The following is a 19967-nucleotide window of genomic DNA, read 5'->3' on the forward strand; positions in this document are numbered from 1 at the left end:
TCTACTAAACGCTAAGAGAAGCTCCAGCACCCAGGAAGCCTTGGACCAGAAGCTGGCCTCTCAGTATATAATGGTTAAGTAAATCAATGATACGCCCACAACCCTCCTTTTCACCACAAAGTCCTCTGAGTCTCAGCTGCAGAGTCTATCATTCATCACAGCCCACCTTTCTCACTGCCCCTGTGTATTCATTCTATCATCACTGGATCCAGAACTTTGGATTCAGACACCCCATCTGTGTTGGCCACCGTGTCCTGCATGGAAGAACTCCACACATACTTGACCTTTTTTCACCCACAGTGGAATAAGAACAGAGGGTTGCAGTGGACTGAAGAATGAAAACCCAGGACTATGTTTCAGACGCAGTGTTATTTCAGCTTGACTCAACAAGAACTTACTATATTAGATTCAACAAAATGGGAACAGTTCAGCCTCTTCTTCCTCCTACATCGTCTATCCTGAGAGTCTCCTGCTGTATGAGTAAGATCGATCCTCGGGCTGGAGGAGATAGTACACTGTATATATGTGATCTTTTCCCTCGAGGCTCATAATCCCATTAGACACAAGACAGACATTCATACAACAGTTTCAAAATATCACAGGATAGAGCATGACTTAGTGCACAGCAATGGTCAGTTCAAGTGTGTGGAATGAACTGAGAAAATGACACAGGAGTTACAAAGAGGAGAGTTATGATGATTGGTGGGATCAGGGAAGGTTTCCTGGAGGAGGGGAACAGGGGGACTTTAATGGGGCTCCCCAGGATCTGGGAAGGCTTGTCTTGGTTGGGGGTGGGGAATGGAAATGCATCCTTGCTGTTGAGTGGCTTGAGTGAAGGTGCATTCCAGATGCTGCCTGTCCAGAGACCACAGGTGCTTGCCTGTAGGCCTCCAAAAGGTAATCCTAAAAGTCATGACTTACACGGGGCTTGCCATGTGCCAAGCACTGTTCTGCATTTCATTTATGAACACGTCATAGAACCCACATTTAGGCTCTACTGTGAGGTGGATTTATCAAGAGACACATATGTTCTCCAATTAGTATACTATCTGCACAACATTCCCTAGCCCTGAACCTCAGCTCTTGCCCACATGAAATGTGATATAGAAACTTTGTTCATTCAGGCTCTTAAAGAAATGGAAAGCAGTACCCAAGAGAGGGAGGTGTTTAAATTAATAGAATGTTGGCTATGTTTCTTTTAAAGAACTAAAAAGGGAGGGGATGGAGGGAAACAAAGGTGACACCTGGGTCCTGGCTTTTCCTTCATCTACTGAGCCTGCCAAGAGATCAGTCACGTCACCTCTCCCCCTTACAAAACGAACATCATTATCTACTTGTGTGGAAGAGATTTTAAGATCCCCGGACAAAAGGCTTAAGTATAGGACGCCATTGCCCTGTACTTAATTGCCTTGGACACTTTCCTTGAAAAGCACACCTGGATTTGGAACTTTATTTTATTGCTATGAATGTGACATAATTAAATTTAAAGGCCAAAAAGTAATTTCATACTAATAATCATTCTATTCAGTGGATGTCTGTCATGTCAGTTAGCAGAAGCAAAGAAAATCTTGGGTTCTATGGTTGCAGAGAAAGTGGTGCATATAATTACTCCATGACAGGTACCTGCTCTGGTTGCTTAAAGATATTAAAAAACGAAGTGGAGTTTAATCAGGAGAGGATAAGGAAGTGCCTGGGAGGGGGACTTCCACATAAGTATTTACGGAGCAGCCTTGCAGCTCTGGCAGGGGTGCTATGCATGTGCCTGGGTGGTTTCTGGAGGCCTCCCAGCTGACATATGGAATAAGCATCATGATTACTTGCTGGAATAGCACCCCAGGGAAAACTGGTGAAGCTCACTCCTGCTGGGAGAAGTTCTCTACCCAAGGCACGGCTTTCATCAGCTTTCCGCATGTGACAGTGATGAGGAGGGAGGAGGCCTGCAAGAGGTCTTCAATCACAGAATCAAGGCCAGGCTGAGGGCCTGAACCAGAGAAGGAATGAAGGATGCCCAAGGACTAGAACAGGAGTTTGAGTGGGAAGGTGAGACTCTAGAGGCAGAGAGACCTGAGGCAGGATGGTGGTAGTGAGAACAGAAGAGAAGGATCTGAAGTACAAGATGTTCGGCAGCGGACTGGATAGGGCCTGGAGACCTGCTGAGGTCTGGCAGTCAGACCCCAAGATTCAGAAATCAAAATGCTGCCACAAAAACACAAGCAGACTGTATAATAACAAAACTTTCATTCAGCCAGGCCTTCTGCCTGTTTGGTGTTATGAATTTTCATGGGTATAGTGCTAGCAATCATGTGGTCCAGGATGCTGGGCCCAGAAAGGAAAAAGTGCCCTTGGTGTTTCTGTGGTGAAGAAGTGTATAGGAAGGAAGGTGTTTAAACAAGCAAGAGAAAAGCAGCAGCACATGCTAGTTTAAAAGACCCATAAGCACCAAGATCTTGCTGCCATATTCTCCCAGAAGGCTTTGGGTCAGGGAACTGGAATGTCTCAAATTAAAAGGGGATAGAGAAAAACACACGTGACGGCAGGACCTATGTTGTTGGTCTTGCTGACGTTTTCCCATGTGATGCAATTACAAATCACATTTCTTCAGTACAGGTAGCAGTTCTAATATTTGTATGGCAGCCAAAACCATTTATTGTTAGGACTTTTTTTTTTTTTAGAACTGATGTAAAATGCGTTACTGGATTTAAAACAAGAGCTTAACTATATAAACTGTATTTTAGTATAACCAAGTAGCTATAATGTATTAGTATGAATTTTAGCTAATAAATGTGAAATCTAATTCTAATAATTGAATTAGAAAAATCAGCATTTTGCAACTCTTGAAGAAATAACTAATCCATGGAAAATGTATCACTAGATGAAACCAGTAGATCAAAGAATGATGGAAAATTTTACAGTGTGTAAGGTTGTTACCATCTGAACTCAGTCATCAATCTCAGCATCACTAACATGGGACAGCCAGACATTACCTGCTGTCTGAGCTGACACAGTAAGATTTTGTACCACCTATAAAGGATCCTTGACAAAAAAATTTAATCAAGCCCATAAAATTCCATTTCACAGGAAAAACAAATGGTAGAGGAACAAATAAAAGCAACCAGCTAAATTCAAAATATGAACTGTCGTCACCCAGGATCTTCAGCAGGTCCATGGCATGTAAAGAAAAAGGTGGCAGAGAAGGAAAAGACTCTGGATTAAAAAGAGATACAACAGTCAAAGGTAATTTGTAGACCTTTTTCATTTTAACTCAAAATAACTATAAAAAGACGTTTCTGAGTCAGTCTAGGAAATTGGAACATGCAATGGCATTGTAAGGACACGTCCACATTTTTCAGAGATACAAACTGAAATACGCATGGATAAAATGATGTAATGACTATGATTTGATTTAAATCTCTTCAGCATAATTTCTCCTTCCAGCAATGATGGGTTAGTTTTTTTTCAGACCAAACTCCATGCTAACAAGAAACGTTAGACAAAATATTTATAAAACTGTTTGAAGGTGTCGAAGAATGACTGAGGGACTGGAGTCTGAATGAATCAAATGGCAGAAAGAATAGAATCTCAAGTAGGTGGTCCTTTGTTGCTACTTTTCCCTTAATTGATTTCAAAGGAGAGGCAGCTAGGCTAAAGAGCTGAGCAGAAGTTTTGGCAGTCTCAAAGGTATGGAGACACAGAATTTGGAGTTCAGGGCTCAGCAAAGAAGAGAAGGAGCGCTAATAAACATCCTTGACTTTCATTTGTGACCCAGCACCCCGCTCAAAGGGCTACAGTTCAGGAATAGAGTAGCTTTACTTGTAGTATGATGCATTTTTGTTTTGCTAAAAAAAAAAAAAAAAATCCTAACACTGGGAAACAAAACCTAAGAGAGAAAAGAATGTGTAGCAAAGAGAAGCCTGGTGGGGCCGGGAGAGGCTGGGAAGACACTGGTTACGTAGCCAGAAGCTGCCTCCTTAAGGAAAGGCATATGATGTAGATAGAGTTAAACGTCCAACTTTAAACCTAATAACTTTGAGTTTTAGCTTTCTTTTTGAAAAAAGGTACAGAGAAGACATTGCCCATACTTATGCCTTTCAACTAGGAGCGTTTAATTTAACCCTGGATTTGTGCACAAATTTCCTCATCCCCTTGCCAGACCTGCTTTGTGCTGCCTGGCCCACTGGCAGCATGGCTAACAGCGGGGAGATGCCAGCATGACCGAATTATACTGTGACTATAATTCAGTCATTAAGTCCTTGGGAAAAAATGGCAATGAGATTTTCATTAGAAAAGTTCCACTTGTCCTATATACGGTCTATTTATTCACTTACATGGGCAACAAAACTCACCACCGAAGTTCTAGATGTGTACTCTAAATCCCCTTAGTATCTGAATACACAGATCTCATATCACTCGGAGATCAGTTTCCAAGAAGAAGCCCTTGAGTAGAAATCTTGTTTTCATAAATTAGATTATTTGAGCCTGTTAGTTCAGATTTATGAAAATTGTTCTGATGCTGTTTTGCTGGTAATATGGCAAGTTTAGTAGCCATGTTGATTATCTCACTGAAAACAATGTAAGGCGGTAGGTAAAATATTTTTTAAAGTAAGGATGTGCTGGCAAGATAGTAAAGAACCATCAGGCCAAAATCTAAATGAAGAGGTACCCTTGAGAAGTAAGGAGAGTGGTGAGACTACTGCTCCGCTGGTGTGCAGAAACCTCTGGCTTTATCTGCTGTTGGGAGCTTGTGGGGCAGAAGAGCAAGCTCAGGGTCTGCCCAGTGTGGAGGGGTCTAACAGGGAAGCCTCCCCTTTGGCCAATCATGGGAGACAGATTACATTCAAAAGAGATGCAGTAAAGCCAACAGTGGAAGCCTGTAGAATGATACCTTCAATGTGCCTAGGAAAAGTGATTCCTAGACCAGTATTCTGTATCTTCAGAAATATCTTTCTCAAGAGTCAAGATGGATAGCTGAAAGGTATACTTCTAGAGGTGGTGAAAATGTTCTAGAATTGACTGTAGGCATGGTGTCATATCTTTGAACATAATTTAAAAAAACCACCAACTTGTACCTTTAAATGGGTTGGGTAAGTTGTATGGTGAGTGAATTGATTACAACTTAACAGAACTTTAAGAATGAGACATTAGCACCCCACAAATGAAACAGGTATAAATCTATGACAGAACATATAGAAAATCTATATAAGAAAAACTGGACAACTTTGATGAACAAAATCAGAATAAGTGGAAAGATATTCCATGTTCACTGACAGGGACAGTCAGTGTTGTCAAAATGTCAGTTCTTCCCATTTTGATCTATAGATTCAGTGCAATCCCAAACAAAATTCTAGCAACTTATTTTGTGGATGTCAGCAAACCCATTCTAAAGTTTATATGGAGAGGCAAAAGATTCAGAATAGCTAGCACAATACTGAAACAGAACAAAGTTGGAGGACTGACACTACCCAAATTCAAGACTTACTGTAAAAGCTACAGTAATCAAGACAGTGTGGTATTGTATTTGAGGAAGAAAAGACAAAATACTGGGTTTGTCAGTGAACTTTTTGCCCAACCCAGCAGATCAATGGAACAGAATAGAGAGCTCAGAAAGACCCACATAAACACAGTCAACTGATCTTTAACCAAAAAGCAAAGGCAATACAATGGAGCAAAGACAGTATTCTTTTTTTACCCCCCTCAAGAAATGATTGCAGAACAACTGGCAATCCATGTGCAAAAAAAAAAAAAAGACACAGATCTTAACACCCATCACAAAAAAGAACTCAAAACCAATCTTGGTCTGGTGGTGCCTTTTAGATACAACATCAAAGACACGATGGAAGTGAAGTCACTCAGTCGTGTGCGACTCTTTGCAACCCCATGGACTGTAGCCTACCAGGCTCCTCCATCCATGGGATTTTCCAGGCAAGAGTACTGGAGTGGGTTGCCATTCCCTTCTCCAGGGATCTTCCCGACCCAGGGATTGAACCCGGGTCTTCCGCATTGTAGGCAGATGCTTTTAACATCTAAGCCACCAGGGAAGTCAAAGAAATAATTGATAAGCTGGGCTTCATTAAAATTTAAAAAAAACTTCTGCTATGTAAAAAGACAATGTCAAGAGAATGGGAAGATAAACCAGACTGGAAGAAAATATTTGCAAAAGACACTTCTCATAAAGGCTTGTTATCCTAAATATACAAAGTACTCTGAAAACCCAATAATAAGCAAAAACCCCATTAAAAAAAATGGGTCAAAAACCTGAACAGACATCTTACCAAAGAGGATACAAAGATGGCAATTAATGATTATGAAAATGTGCTCCATATTATATGTCATCAAGGAAATGCAAACTAAAATAACAATGACATATCAGTATACATCTGTTAGAACAGCCAAAACCCAGAACACTGGCAACACTTAAGGGCTGGTGAGAAGGTAGAACAGCAGCTTTCATTCATCACTAGCGGGAATGCAAAATGGGACAGCCACTTTGGAAGAGTTTGGCAGTTTCTTATGAAACAACACATGCTAATCAGACTAAACTGCAGTATCCAGAAATTGTGCTTCTTGGCAGTTGCCCAAAGGAGTTGAAAACAAAAACCTACACATGGACATATATAGCAGCTTTGTTCATGATCGCTCACAGTTGGAAGCAACAGAAGTGTCCTTCAGTAGGTGAATAGATAGATAAACTATGTTATTGATACATCCAGACAATGGAATATTATCCAGTGCTAAAAAGAAATGACCTATCAAGCCATGAAAAGATATGGAGGAACGAACCTTAAGTGTATAAACTGAGAAGCCAGCAACTGGAAAGGGCTACATGCCAACTGTGTGACATTCTGGAAAAGGCAAAACTATGGGGACAATAAAAAGATCAGTGGTTCCCAGGAGTTCAGAGGTGAAGGAGGGATGAACAGGCAGAGCACAGAGGCTTTTTCAGGGCAGTGAAATACTCTATCTACCACCATAATGATGGGAAAATATCATATACATTTTACATATACATATATATACATTTGTCCAAACACACAAAATGTACAGCACCAAGAGTGAACCCCAGTGTAAACTATGGGCTTTGGGTGGCTGTGATGTGTCCTTATGGGTTTCTCAGTTGTCCCAAGTGTCCCATTCTGATGAGCAATGTTGATAATGAGGGATGCATGTGTGGGATAGGGAGTATATGGAAAATCTCACCACGTTCCACTCAATTTTGCTGTGAATCTAAAGCTTAAAAAAAAAAGGTGTAATTTTTTTTAAAAAAGGAATGAGGTTGAAATGAAGTCATTTTGGACAAAGAAAAGCTGAATTTGTCACCACAGATCTTAACTAGAGGAATTTCTAAACCTATATACTTCTGGTAGAAGGGAAGTAAGTGAAGATGGGAAGTCAGAGGTTCAAGAAGGACTGAAAAGAATGTTTATATGGGCAAGTCTACAAATACTGACAAATACAACAATTTTAGGAGGTTAAAAATACAGTAAAAGTAAAAAATATAGTAAGTCATCATATATGTCAGTAGGAAAGAAAGCAGGATTCAAGTACTCTAAAATCCTTCTTTGTCCAGAAAGAACTTGGATATATATATATTTCTTTAAATAGTTCTTCCATAATTTATAAACCCTTTGATATATTTAATGATATGCATTTTATTATTTAATAGTCTACAAAACCATTGTGTAGAGAATAATTAGATTAATTATAATTGGCATCTGGTTGATCACCTGGAGAATCCAATGGACAGAAAAGCCTGGCAGGCTATACAGTCCATGGAGTCACAAGAGTTGGACACGATTGGCAACTAAACCACCACCACTGCCCATCACTTCATGGCAAATAGATGGGGAAGCAGTGTAAACAGTAGCAGAGTTTATTTTCTTGGGCTCCAAAATCACTGCGGACTGTGACTGCACCCATGAAATTAAAAGACACTTGCTTCTTGGAAAAAAAAGGCTATGACAAACCTAGACATCATACTAAAAAGCAGAGACACCACTTTACTGACAAAGGTTCATATAGTCAAAGCTATGGTTTTTTCAGTAGTCATGTACATATATGTGAGACTTGGACCATAAAGAAGGCTGAGTGCTAAAGAATTGATGCTTTCGAATTGGGGTGCTAGAGAAGACACTTGAGAGTCTCTTGGATGGCAAGGAGACCAAACTAGTTAATCCTAAAGGAAATCATGCAAGGACTGAATATTCATTGCAAGGACTGATGCTGAAGCTCCAGTGCTTTGGCCACCTGATGGGAAGAGCCAACTAACTGGAAAAAGAGCCCGATGCTGGGAAAGATTGAAGGCAAAAGGAGAAGGGGGCGGCAGAGGATGAGGTGGTTGGATGGCATCACAGACTCAATAGGCACGAGTTTGAGCAAACTCCAGGAGAGAGTGAAGGACAAGGAAGCCAGGCATACTGCAGACCATTGAGTCACAAAGAGTCAGACACAGCTACTGAACAATAATAACAATGAATTTAATGATCTCAAAAGTTTGAGTACTAAATGAAGAAGGGAACATTGTGGTTTTTAAAATGTACATATACACCTTTCCTTTGTTTTGAAGGAAAAAATGAGATTTATAAAAATTAACAACTAATAAAAAGTTGGGCAATCTAGTTTTACATAGAAGATGAAATACGGTTTGCCATCAGTAAGGTTAGCCAAGTTGTGTATCTGTATCTGTAATACAGTGTGTAGATATCCAACAACAGAGTGTTGTTGACATATTCCAGAAGTGACAGGTACTTTTACTGAAATCAGCTCATACAGATGTCAGGCACTCTTTAAGAGCACGCTGAGCTCTTGAAGTCATAGGCTCCCAGAGCACAGGTGTTGGGAGGAGCTGGAATGTGTGCCAAGAAGCAGAGATGTTCTCTTTTTCAGTGATTTCCAAGAGAAAATATAGCCTGTTGGAGCAGAGCAGATGGCACTGCTAAGATGTAAAATCTATGACGATGAGTCAATAGCAGGGGTCAGCAAACTATAGTCCGAAGGCCATACCCCACCTGCAGCATGTTTCTGTAAACTGTTTTGTTGGCATACATCCACATTTATTCATTTATATATTGTCTATGGCTACTTTCAGGCTAACTCAATAGAACTGAGTAGGTGACTGGACTGTATGACTTGCAAAGCCTAAATATTTACTGCCTGGCCCTTTACAGAAAGTTTGCAGACAGCTGGTTTATATAGTAAAGGAGTTTCTAGAAGTAAGAGGCTGGAGAGAGGCTCTCATGCAAAAAGAAAAAAAAAAAACACTCTCCAACAGATGACTATGAATATGTATTAGATATGTAACTATAGAGTTGTCTCTGTCACTAATAATAATGATGGCAAATACAGTTAAGAGTCCTTGCTTCCTATCAGGCACTGTTGAAGCACTTTATTCTAAAATAACCTTATACAAGTAAACTTGGTAATGATGATGGGATCCAAGAGTCTCCTCTGCAAAAAAAAGTATGAAGCTGAACAAAATTGCCAAAAGCTATCACTTCAGGGCATGATAAATTGACCAAAGGCAAAGAACAGTTTGAAAAGTGTTTATTCTCAAAACAACAACAACAATAAAAATAGCTAGAACTTAGAGTCAGAAAAGCAGAAGTCTATAACCTGCTTGCCTGGATGAGCCACAGAATGACTGAGACAACCTCTCCATGTCACCTGGGTACCTGAGAAACTGGACATCCACAAGAAAATCTGGAGATGACTTGGGAGGTTGAGAACTGGCTACAACATTGAATGCAACCTTTCCACACGTGGCAGAAGGTGGAAGGAAGCCTCATAGGTTCAATGTGTCTGAACAACACTTCTGCCCGCGTCATTGGCTGGTCACTAAGCTGTGCAGCCAATAAATGGAGAAGCTGAGTTCAGAACCCAGCAACTACTTCCTGAATCTGCTTTCTTTTCAGTCTGCATCTCTCCCTCACTAAATCTCCCCAGTCTAAGTTTTGCCTTAGATTAGCTCTGTGTACTCTGTTAACCTCTCATAGTACACCTAAAATATCTCCAGTTAATCTCAATAGCCCCAAATCTGATACCACTGAGTACAAGCATGCCAGCAGCCTGACATTACCTCTTGCCACCAGGTGCCTACAGGTGAAACCAAATTGATCACTTAACTGGAAAAAAAAATCACAAACTGTTGAAAAAATACAAAACCAGTGAATCTGCCAACATGGTTCACACAGAGAACTGGGAATCCAACATCCAAAGAAATAGCAGGATACTGTTGCTACCAGCTGTGCTCCCATTTAAGATGCCATTTGTGGAAAATATTTATCATAGTCTTCCATTTTCTCTGTGCAAAATGAAAGAAAATTGAGAAATGCCAAATTACATTGTTTTAAAAAATCCTGCCATAGAGCATCTCTGCTCTTACATGCTATTCTCTGAAGACATTATTGATGTTCTACCAGGTTGATGGAGTAATATAATTTGCTAGCAGGAAGGCTGGCAGAGAGAACTATGTTCATTAGCGCAATATCTTTACAATGACTTATTCCATTTTCGTTAATTTTTCAAGATCACACATGTCACAGGGCAGAACAGTTGGCCTGCTATGCCCTGGATATTTCAGTATTTTTACAGTTGGAAGTAGATTTTTTAACACTTCTGCAAATTACATCTATTCTTGCTAGAAAGGGCTCTTTATATTGCTGAGGAAAAGAACTCTCTGAACACCTATGTGGCTTCTGTTTACAGGCAGCTTCCCAAGTTTCACTAGTTGTAAAGAACCTGCCTGCCAATGCAGGAGACCAAATCGCAGCCTTAGTCCCTGGGTTGGGAAAATCCCCTGGAGGAGGGCATGGCAACCCACTCCAGTATTCTTGCCTGGAGAATCCCATGGACAGAGGAATCTGGGGTCGCAGAGAGTCAGAGATGACTGAAGTGATTCAGTACACATGCACCATCATTTTAGACTCAATAAGTTCCTGTGGGGCAGTCTTTTCCTTAAGCAATTCATCAAGCTCATCAAGCTGGGGCTGGACCAGCTCTAGAACTGACATCAAAGTTTTGAAGTAAGTGCCATTTGCCTTCACTCATTTCATATCTCCTCCTCTTTAAAACTCTTCCTTTCAGGCTGGGACTCACCTGTGGTCTTGTCAGTGGTGCCTCACATAAGCTGCCTTCCCCACTTCCCAAGAAAGAACCCTCTTCACCCAATCAAAACTCCCAATCTTCTGTTCAAATAGTCTGATTTCATCAAGGTGTTAAAAAATGCAATCCTATTAAATCATATTTGTTAATGATTGATAATTTCAGAGAGCTGTTTGCATTCTGAAGAAGAAATTTTCATTAACTCAAAGAATTTCTAATGGATAAAATTCAGAACAATATAACCAGGTGATACATTCTCATTAGTGAGAAGGAAAAGTATTGGGGGGCACAAGTACCTCTCAGGAATGTTTTTTAAAACTCTGGTGAGTTGAGGTTCACAAGGGTGGTAGTTGACCATTAGCCATGGTACAGCCAAGGTGAGCACCCTCAGCCTTGGCTACTGAAGTGTCCATTAGCTTGTTCAGTCCTGTGAGGTCATGTAAGAGCCAGGAAGGGCCTCAAACCGCCTGACCAGACTCCACAACAGTGACTAGAGAGACCCCTTTAGGCCTTTTCTTCTACTTTCTAAACTGTTGGCATTTGAAAGACTTGTTACTATGAGGTCTGTCATCTGCCTTCCTCTCCTCCTACCAGTCTTTCATGGCATTTGGCTGGCCAGATGATACTCTTGGTACGTGCTTTGCTTACAGTTGTTAGAATGAATAATAAACTGTTCAGAGTTAGAAGGGATCAGAGATCATCGACTTCAGCCCCTTCAATTTAAAGACAGTGTAAAACCCAGAAAAGTTGCTCAGAGTCCACCAACTTGTGCTAAGCCATGTAGCATTAGGGTGGCACCACCCTAGTAGCAAAAAGCAAAGAGGAACTAAAGAGCCTCTTGATGATGAAGTTGAAAGAGGAAGGTGACAAACCTGGCTTAAAACTCAACTTTCAAAAAACTAAGATGGCATCCTGTCCCATCACTTTATGGCAAATAGATGGGGAAAAAATGGCAACGGTGATAGACTTTATTTTCTTGGGCTCCAAAATCACCATGGATGGTGACTGCAGCCGTGAGATTAAAAGATGCTTGCTCCTTGGAAGGAAAATTGTGACAAACTTAGACAGCATATTAAAAAGCAGAGACATCACTTTGCTGACAAAGGTCCGTATAGTCAAAGCTATGGTTTTTCCAGTAGTCATGTATGGATTTGAAGGGTTAGACCATTAAGAAGGCTGTGCACTGAAGAATTGATGTTTTCAAACTGTCATACTGGAGAAGACTCGAGAGTCCCTTGGACGGCAAGGAGATAAAACCAGTCATTCCTAAAAGGAAATCAACCCTGAATATTCATTGGAAGGACTGATGCTGACACTGAAGCTCCAGTACTTTGGCCATCTGATGTGAACACTGGATTCATTAGAAAAGACCCTGATGCTGGGAAAGATTGAGGGCAGTAGGAGAGGGGAGCGACAGAGGATGAAATGGTTGGATGGCATCATTGACTCAATGGACATGAGTTTGAGTAAACTCTGGGAGACAGTGAAAGGGAGTCAGAAAGAGTCAGACTTGACTGAGCAGCTGAACAAAACAACAACGTGGCATGATAATCTGCCATCGGTTTGGGACCTTTTAGGGAAGCCTGGCATGCTGCAGTCCATGGGGTTGCAAAGAGTTGGACGTGACTGAGCAACTGAACTAAACTGAGAGATAAATGTCACCGTCACCATTCAGCTATAAATAGAAAGTTGTTGCACAGAGCAGGTAAGGGCATTCCAAACCAATCACAGAATTAGAATGGCACCAGAACCCAATGAAATTTAGCACAGACCTGGGATTATTAGTAGTTTGCAACTTTGCAATCTATGGGCAAGGAAGGATTCCAATACAAAAATAAATTTTAGGCCAATGAAAGAACTCAACAAAGTCAACCTTTGACCACTGAATTGAATGAACAGAGAACATGTGACTAGGGTAATACAAACAGGGAATGACCCCAGATCTTTTATTGAGAGCCCAAATTCTTTAATGGCTATAGAATATTATTTACATTTGAGTAGAATTGTGTGGCCTGTGTTTTGGAAATTTCCTCCAAAAACTTAAATACTGGTGCCAGACAGGTAAGGTCTAAAGTAAAAAGACTTTTATAAGCTTCCCATTGTACCTCTTTCCACCATTGTCCAATTTTATTCAACACTAATAGCTGATTTCTCCTAGGCTCTCTCAAAATGTTGCTGGCACAAGGACTATATCAATTGGCTAATGGATTTCCCTGCTCAGGCATTTGAACTTTCTAGTTGAAAAGCAAAAACTCCTCGCATATTCTTGATCAAAGAAAAATCCCCATCATTGATATGACATACACCTTGGGAGAGAGAAACCAGGAGAACCCATTTATCTGATTGGTCATTTGTTAATTCATTTACTTATTCATTCATTCACTATTTACTGAGCACCCATTATATTCCAGGCATTATGGAGAATAGGGCTTCCCTGGTGGCTCAGATGTTAAAGCGTTTGCCTGCAATATGGGAGCCCCAGGTTCAATCCCTGGGTCAGGAAGATCCTCTGGAGAAGGAAATGGCAACCCACTCCAGTACCCTTGCCTGGAAACTCCCATGGACAGAGGAGCTTGGTATGCTACAGTCCATGGAGTCGCAAAGAGTTGGACATGACTGAGCAACTTCATTTTCCTTTCTCCTTTTCATGGAGATAAAGAGGAAATAAAGCAGATAATGGTTCTTCTCTTCATGATGCTTACATCACTGGGGATAGGCCAGACATGGTGAAGTATCGACAAGTCTGGTGAGTACCAGGTAAGCTTCTGTAGGCGTCTGTAGCAGGGGCTTCCCTGGTGGTTTAGTGATCAAGAAGCTGGTGTAGATGTGGGTTTGATCCCTGGGTCTGGAAGACCCCCTGAAGAAGGAAATGGCAACCCATGCCAGTATTCTTGCCTGGAGAATTCCATGGACAGAGGAGCCTGGCGGGCTACAGTCCATGGGATTGCAGAAGAGTCTGACACAACTGAGCGACTAAACAACAACACATAGCAGGAGACCTACTCTAAACTGGAAGGCCAGGAAAAGCCTTCTGAGAACAGGAAACAGCTGGGGTCTGATCGATGAGTCACAATCAGACTGATGAATATTCTGGGCAGAAGGAACGGTAAGTACAAAGGTCATGGGGCACAAGACAACACTTGTATTCAAAAAACTGATGGAAAGTCAGTGTTGTGAGTATGGAATGCAGCTGACACAGATCATATTGATTTGCAGTGAGAAAGAGAGAGCACATGACGGTACCTGCTGTATCAGCTTAGTCAACCCCCATGGCTCACGAGGCCACATGAGCCTGCCCTCACCCACCCACTCGTGTGTCAGGTCCAAGCCAGGGAGAGTGCCTATAGTCAGGACAGCAAAGCTCGGACAAGGCAGGACCTGAGGCTCCAGAGCAATGGTACCTTTCACACACAGCTACAAACCAGGCCAGCCAGCACCCAATCAATGTGAAGGCTTTAAAAAGAGGGAGGCACAAGCACAATTAAAGACAGAGTGGCAGCCACATTTTGGAAGCAGGAATTGCCACAGACAAGCCATGATGGGCGGTGAATGCGCTTACAATGTGATACTCTGGCACCACTGCTTGAATCATTTGCATTGAAACAGCGAACTTTAAGAAAAACATTTGAGCATCTTTATGGATCAACCAAAAACTGAAACTTAGCAACAGGCCCGAATTTGAATCTAAGACTCTAATGACTCTCTGTTCTGATTAACCATCAGAACTCATTAGTTTCTACTAGGGAATAGAGAATTTTTTGCCTAAATCACTGTATGTGTGTACTGCATTCCTACTAGGTTACTTCAGTCACGTCTGACTCTTTGCGACCCTATGGACTGTAGCCCTCCAGGCTTCTCTGACCATGGGATTCTCCAGGCAAGAATACTGGAGTGGATTGCCATGCCCTCCTCCAGGGCATCTTCTCGAGCCAGGGAGCGAACCCGTGGTTCTTATGGGTCCTGCATTGATAGCTGGGTTCCTTACCACTGGTGCCACCTGGGAAGCCCCAATTCACTGTACAGTGAGTGAAGTCGCTCGGTCGTGTCCGACTCTGAGCGACCCCACAGACTGCAGCCCACCAGGCTCCTCCGTCCATGGGATTTTCCAGGCAAGAGTACTGGAGTGGGGTGCCATTGCCTTCTCCAAAGTCACTGTATATTCCTGAGTAAATCTTATTTTTCAGTTGAAAAAGTATTGCCTCTACCTCAAAAGCCCAAGAAGTAGAAAGACGACTGATACAGATGAGTCCATTGTGTAATTACAGACATATATTTGGTGTTTGTCATTAAGAAGAGATGCACAGGAGACAGGAAGAAAGGAGGCGGCTTCAGTGAGCTACTCAGCTCAGCTCTCTTTAGAGAGCTGCGTCATTACAAAGAGATGTCCCCAGTTCCTCCCCAGCATCTAAGAATTCCGTCGTTTCCTGAAACTGGCTTTTTTTTTTTTTTTTTTTGGCTCATTCCCTCTTTATGAAACTGTTTTGGGCATTTTGCAGGGAATGAAATCAGCTGGGTAAAAGACAACTTATTTCACCTAGGCGAAGAGGTCTGGCAAGCACAGCAAGAGCCTTTCCAGATCCCTTGTGGGCACCAAAGTACTTCTTGCAACCCTAGTTAATGCAAAGGATCAGTTTATCCCACTGACTCCGTGACTCTGCAAGATGGCATATGGAAATGGCAGAAGTCCCAGCGTGGGGCGCTGTGACACGTGTCTCTGTCGCTAACCAAGGTTTATGTGCTTACAGTCTGTTTTCTTGAGTAGGGATATGGAGCAGGGCTCAGCCAGATGGATTATCATTTTCTGTAGTTAATGAGTTTATCTGTCTCTTAGGAAAGAAATGCAGAGAGAGAAGGGTGAGGGGAGGGAGGGAAAAAATGTGTCCATACTCATAGGAGCATCGGTGGACATTTGTCCTGTAGAAATTCAATTCATTAAACAGAAATTCTCGTCTTTTTAGCCTCTAGCCAGGTTACGTCTGATACCCAGAAGGTCACATGTGTTTGGAAGCCACTGAAGAAGTGACACTGAGCAGCTTCTGCAGGTCAGGCAGGCTCCTCCCCTCCCCCCACAATCCCCTCTTGCTTTTCTCCCCAGAATCACTGCCTGACTCTCTTTTCTCCGAGCTGCTCCCTCCTCCCATCAGTAGCTCTTTTCTCATTTTTCCTGATTAGCTTTCATTGTCAGGCCCAATGACACAGAACCACCTGATTAGATTTATGAAAACATTCTAATCTGAAACAAGTCTGTGTCTCTGTGTTAGTGGCACATGTAAATTTCTTCCCCAAAAGGCTGCTCTGAGGAATTCTGTTCATGTCACTGTTCTTGGCTTTTTCTCAAATATGGATCAGACTGCTGTGTGCCCAGGGGCTTCACATCTCTCCCTCCCCTCTAACCCCACCTTCCTCACCCCCACCCTGCAGCTTCCTTCAGTCCTGGAATATTTACTGAGTACTGAGAATTAGTCAAGCACTCTTCTAGGCCCTGGGTGAAAGTGAAGTGAAGTTGCTCAGTCGTGTCCGACTCTTTGCGACCCCATGGACTGTAGTCTATCAGGTTCCTCCGTCCATGGGATTTTCCAGGCAATAGTACTGGAGTGGATTGCCATTTCCTTCTCCAGGGGATCTTCCCAACCCAAGGATCAAACCCAGGTCTCCCTCATTGTACATGGATGCTTTACCATCTGAGCCACCAGGGAAGTATTGTTCTACAAAAGCATTACTTCAGTTAATCCTTAACAGTAATGTGTTTAACATTATTATTCCCATTCTATATGAGAAAACTGTATCTCATAGAAGTTAAATAATTATCCCAAATCATATAACTACTATAGTGCAAAACTGGTCTATCTCTACCAGTTAATCTTTTCACAGTGCTGTAAGCTATTAGGCCCCTTCATGGATCACAGCCTTGTTGTGGTGAAGGAGCTTTGACACCATGAGCCACGCTGTGCAGGGCCACCCAAGATGGACGAGTCATAGTGGAGAGTTCTGACAAAATGTAGTCCACTGGAGGAGGGAATGGCAAACTACTGCAGTATTCTTGCCATGAGAACCCCATGAACAGTACTAAAAGGCAAAAAGATAAGATTCGAAAGATGAGTACCCCAGGTCAGAAGGCGTCTAAGGTGCTACTGGGGAAGATCAAAGGGCAACTACTAACAGCTCTAGAAAGAATGAAGCCACTGGGCCAAATAAGAAATGATGCCCAGTTGTGGATGTATCTGGTGGTGAAAATAATGTCCAGTGCTGTAAAGAACAATATTGCATAGGAATCTATGGTGTGTTAAGTCCATGAATCAAGATAAATCAGATGTGGTCAAGCAGGAGATGGTGAGAGTGAACATCAATATCTTAGGAATCAGTGAACTAAAATGGATGGAATGGGTGAATTTAATTCAGATGACCATTATATCTACTACTACTATGCCCAGTACTTTGACCACCTCATGCAAAGAGTTGACTCACTGGAAAAGACTCTGATGCTGGGAGGGATTGGGGGCAGGAGGAGAAGGGGATGACAGAGGATGAGATGACTGGATGGCATCACCGACTCAACGGACATGAGTTTGAGTGAATTCTGGGAGTTGGTGATGGACAGGGAGGCCTGGCGTGCTGCAATTCATGGGGTCGCAGAGTCAGACACGACTGAGAGACTGAACTGAACTGAACTGAACTATGGGCAGGAATCCCTTAGAAGAAATGTGAGTAGCCCTCAGAGTTGACAAAAGACTCCAAAATGTTGCAATCTCAAAAAAAAAAAAAAAAAAAAAAAACCAGAATGGACTCCATTTATTTTCAAGGCAAAACAGTCAACATCACAGTAATCCAAGTCTGTGCCCAAACCATTCATGCCAGAGAAGCTGAAGTTGACCAGGTCTTCTAGAATTAACACCAAAAAAAAAGATGTCCTTTTTATCATAGGGGATTGGAATGCAAAAGTAGGAAAGCAAGAGCTACCTGGAGTAACAGGCAAGTTTGGAATTGGAGTACAAAATGAAGTGAGGCAAAGGCTAACAGAATTTTGTCAGGAGGATACACTGGTCATAGCAAAAACATCCTTTTCCAACAACACAAGAGACAACTCTATACATGGATATCATGAAATGGTCAATACTGAAATCAGATTGCTTATATTCTTTGCGCTCAAAGATGGAGAAGCTTTATATAGTCAGCAAAAACAAGACCTGGAGCTGATTGTGATTCATATCATCAGCTCCTTACTGCAAAATTTAAGCTTAAATTGAAGAAAGTAGGGAAAACCACTAGGCCATTCAAGTATGACTTGAATCAAAATCCCTGATGATTATACAGTGGATGTGATGAATAGATTCGAGGGATTAGATACAATAGAGAGTGTGCCTGAAGAAATATGGACATAGGTTTGTAAACACTGTACAGGAGGCCATGAGCAAAACCATCCCAAAGTGAGGGGAAATGCAGTAAGGCAAAATGGTTGTCTGAGGAGGCTTTACAAATAGCTGAGGAAAGAAGAGAAGTGAAAAGCAAGGGAGAAAGGGAAAGATACACCCAACTGAATGCAGAGTTTCAGGGAATCTCAAGGGGAGATAAGAAAGTGTTCTTAAGTGAACAGTACAAAGAAATAGAGGAAAACAATAGCATGAGAAAGATAAGATCTCTTCAAGAAAATTATAGAGATACCAAGGGAACATCTGATTTCATGAAGAATGGGCAGGAAAAAGGACAGAAACAGGATGGACCTAACAGAGGCACAAGAGATTTAAGAAGTGGTGGCAAGAATACACAGAAGAACTGGACAAAAATGATCTTAATGACTGGGATAACCATGATGGTGTGGTCGCCCACCTAGAGCCAGACATCCTGGAGTGTGAAGTCAACTGGGCCTTAGGAAGTATTACTGCCAACAAAGCTAGTGGAAGTGGTGGAATTCAAGTTATTTAAAATCCTAAAAAAATGCTGTTAAAAGTGCTGCATTCAATATGGCAACAAATTTGGAAAACTCAGCAGTGGCCACAGGACTGGAAAAGGTCAGTTTTAATTTCAGTCCCAAAGAAGGGCAGTGCCAAACAATGTTCAGACTACCAGACAGTTGCCCTCATTTCCCATGCTAGAAGGATTGTGTTCAAAATCCTTCAAGCTATCTTCAGCAGTACATGTACCAAGAAATTCTAGATGTACAGTCTGTGTTTAGAAAAGGCATATTGTCAACATTTGTTGGATTATAGAGAAAGCAAGGGAATTCCAGAAAAGCATCTACTTCTGCTTCATTGACTATACTAAAGCCTTTGACTGTGTGGATCACAACAAACTGGAAAATTCTTAAAGATATGGGAATACCAGACCACCTTACCTGTTTCCTGAGAAACCTGTATACAGGTCAAGAAGCAAGAGTTAGAACCAGACATGGAACAACTAACTGGTTCAAAACTGGGAGAGGAGTATGTCAAGGCTGTATATTGTCACCCTGCTCATTTTACTTATACACAGAGTACAGCCTGTGAAATGCTGGGCTGGATGAGTCACAGACTGGAATCAAGGTTTCCAGAAGAAATATCAACAACCTTAGATAGACAGATGATACCACTCTAATGGCAGGAAGTGAAGAGGAAATAACCTTCTGATGAAGGTGAAAGAGGAGAGCAAAAAAGCTGGCTTAAAACTCAACATTCAAAAAACAAATATCATGCGATCCAGTCCCATCACTTCATGGCAAATAGAAGTGGAAAAGGTAGAAGCAGTGACAGATTTTCTTTTCTTGGGCTTTAAAATCACTTGCAGGTGTTGTATGCAGCCATGAGACTAGAAGACACTTGCTCTTAGAAGGAAAGCTATGACAAACCTAGACAGTGTATTAAAAAACAAACACATTACCGACAAAGGTTTGTATAGTCAAA

The 19967-nt window shown here is 41.7% G+C and overlaps 1 protein-coding gene across 2 annotated transcripts in view; it reads right to left on the bottom strand.

Moving 5' to 3' along the window:
• The window catches only part of SMYD3 (SET and MYND domain containing 3), a 747085-nt gene that overhangs the window by 22712 nt on the left and 704406 nt on the right, over window positions 1-19967 (bottom strand). The window lies entirely within an intron of this gene.

This window comes from Oryx dammah, unplaced genomic scaffold (assembly GCF_014754425.2).
Source record: "Oryx dammah isolate SB20612 unplaced genomic scaffold, SCBI_Odam_1.1 HiC_scaffold_21, whole genome shotgun sequence".
NCBI lineage: Eukaryota > Metazoa > Chordata > Mammalia > Artiodactyla > Bovidae > Oryx > Oryx dammah.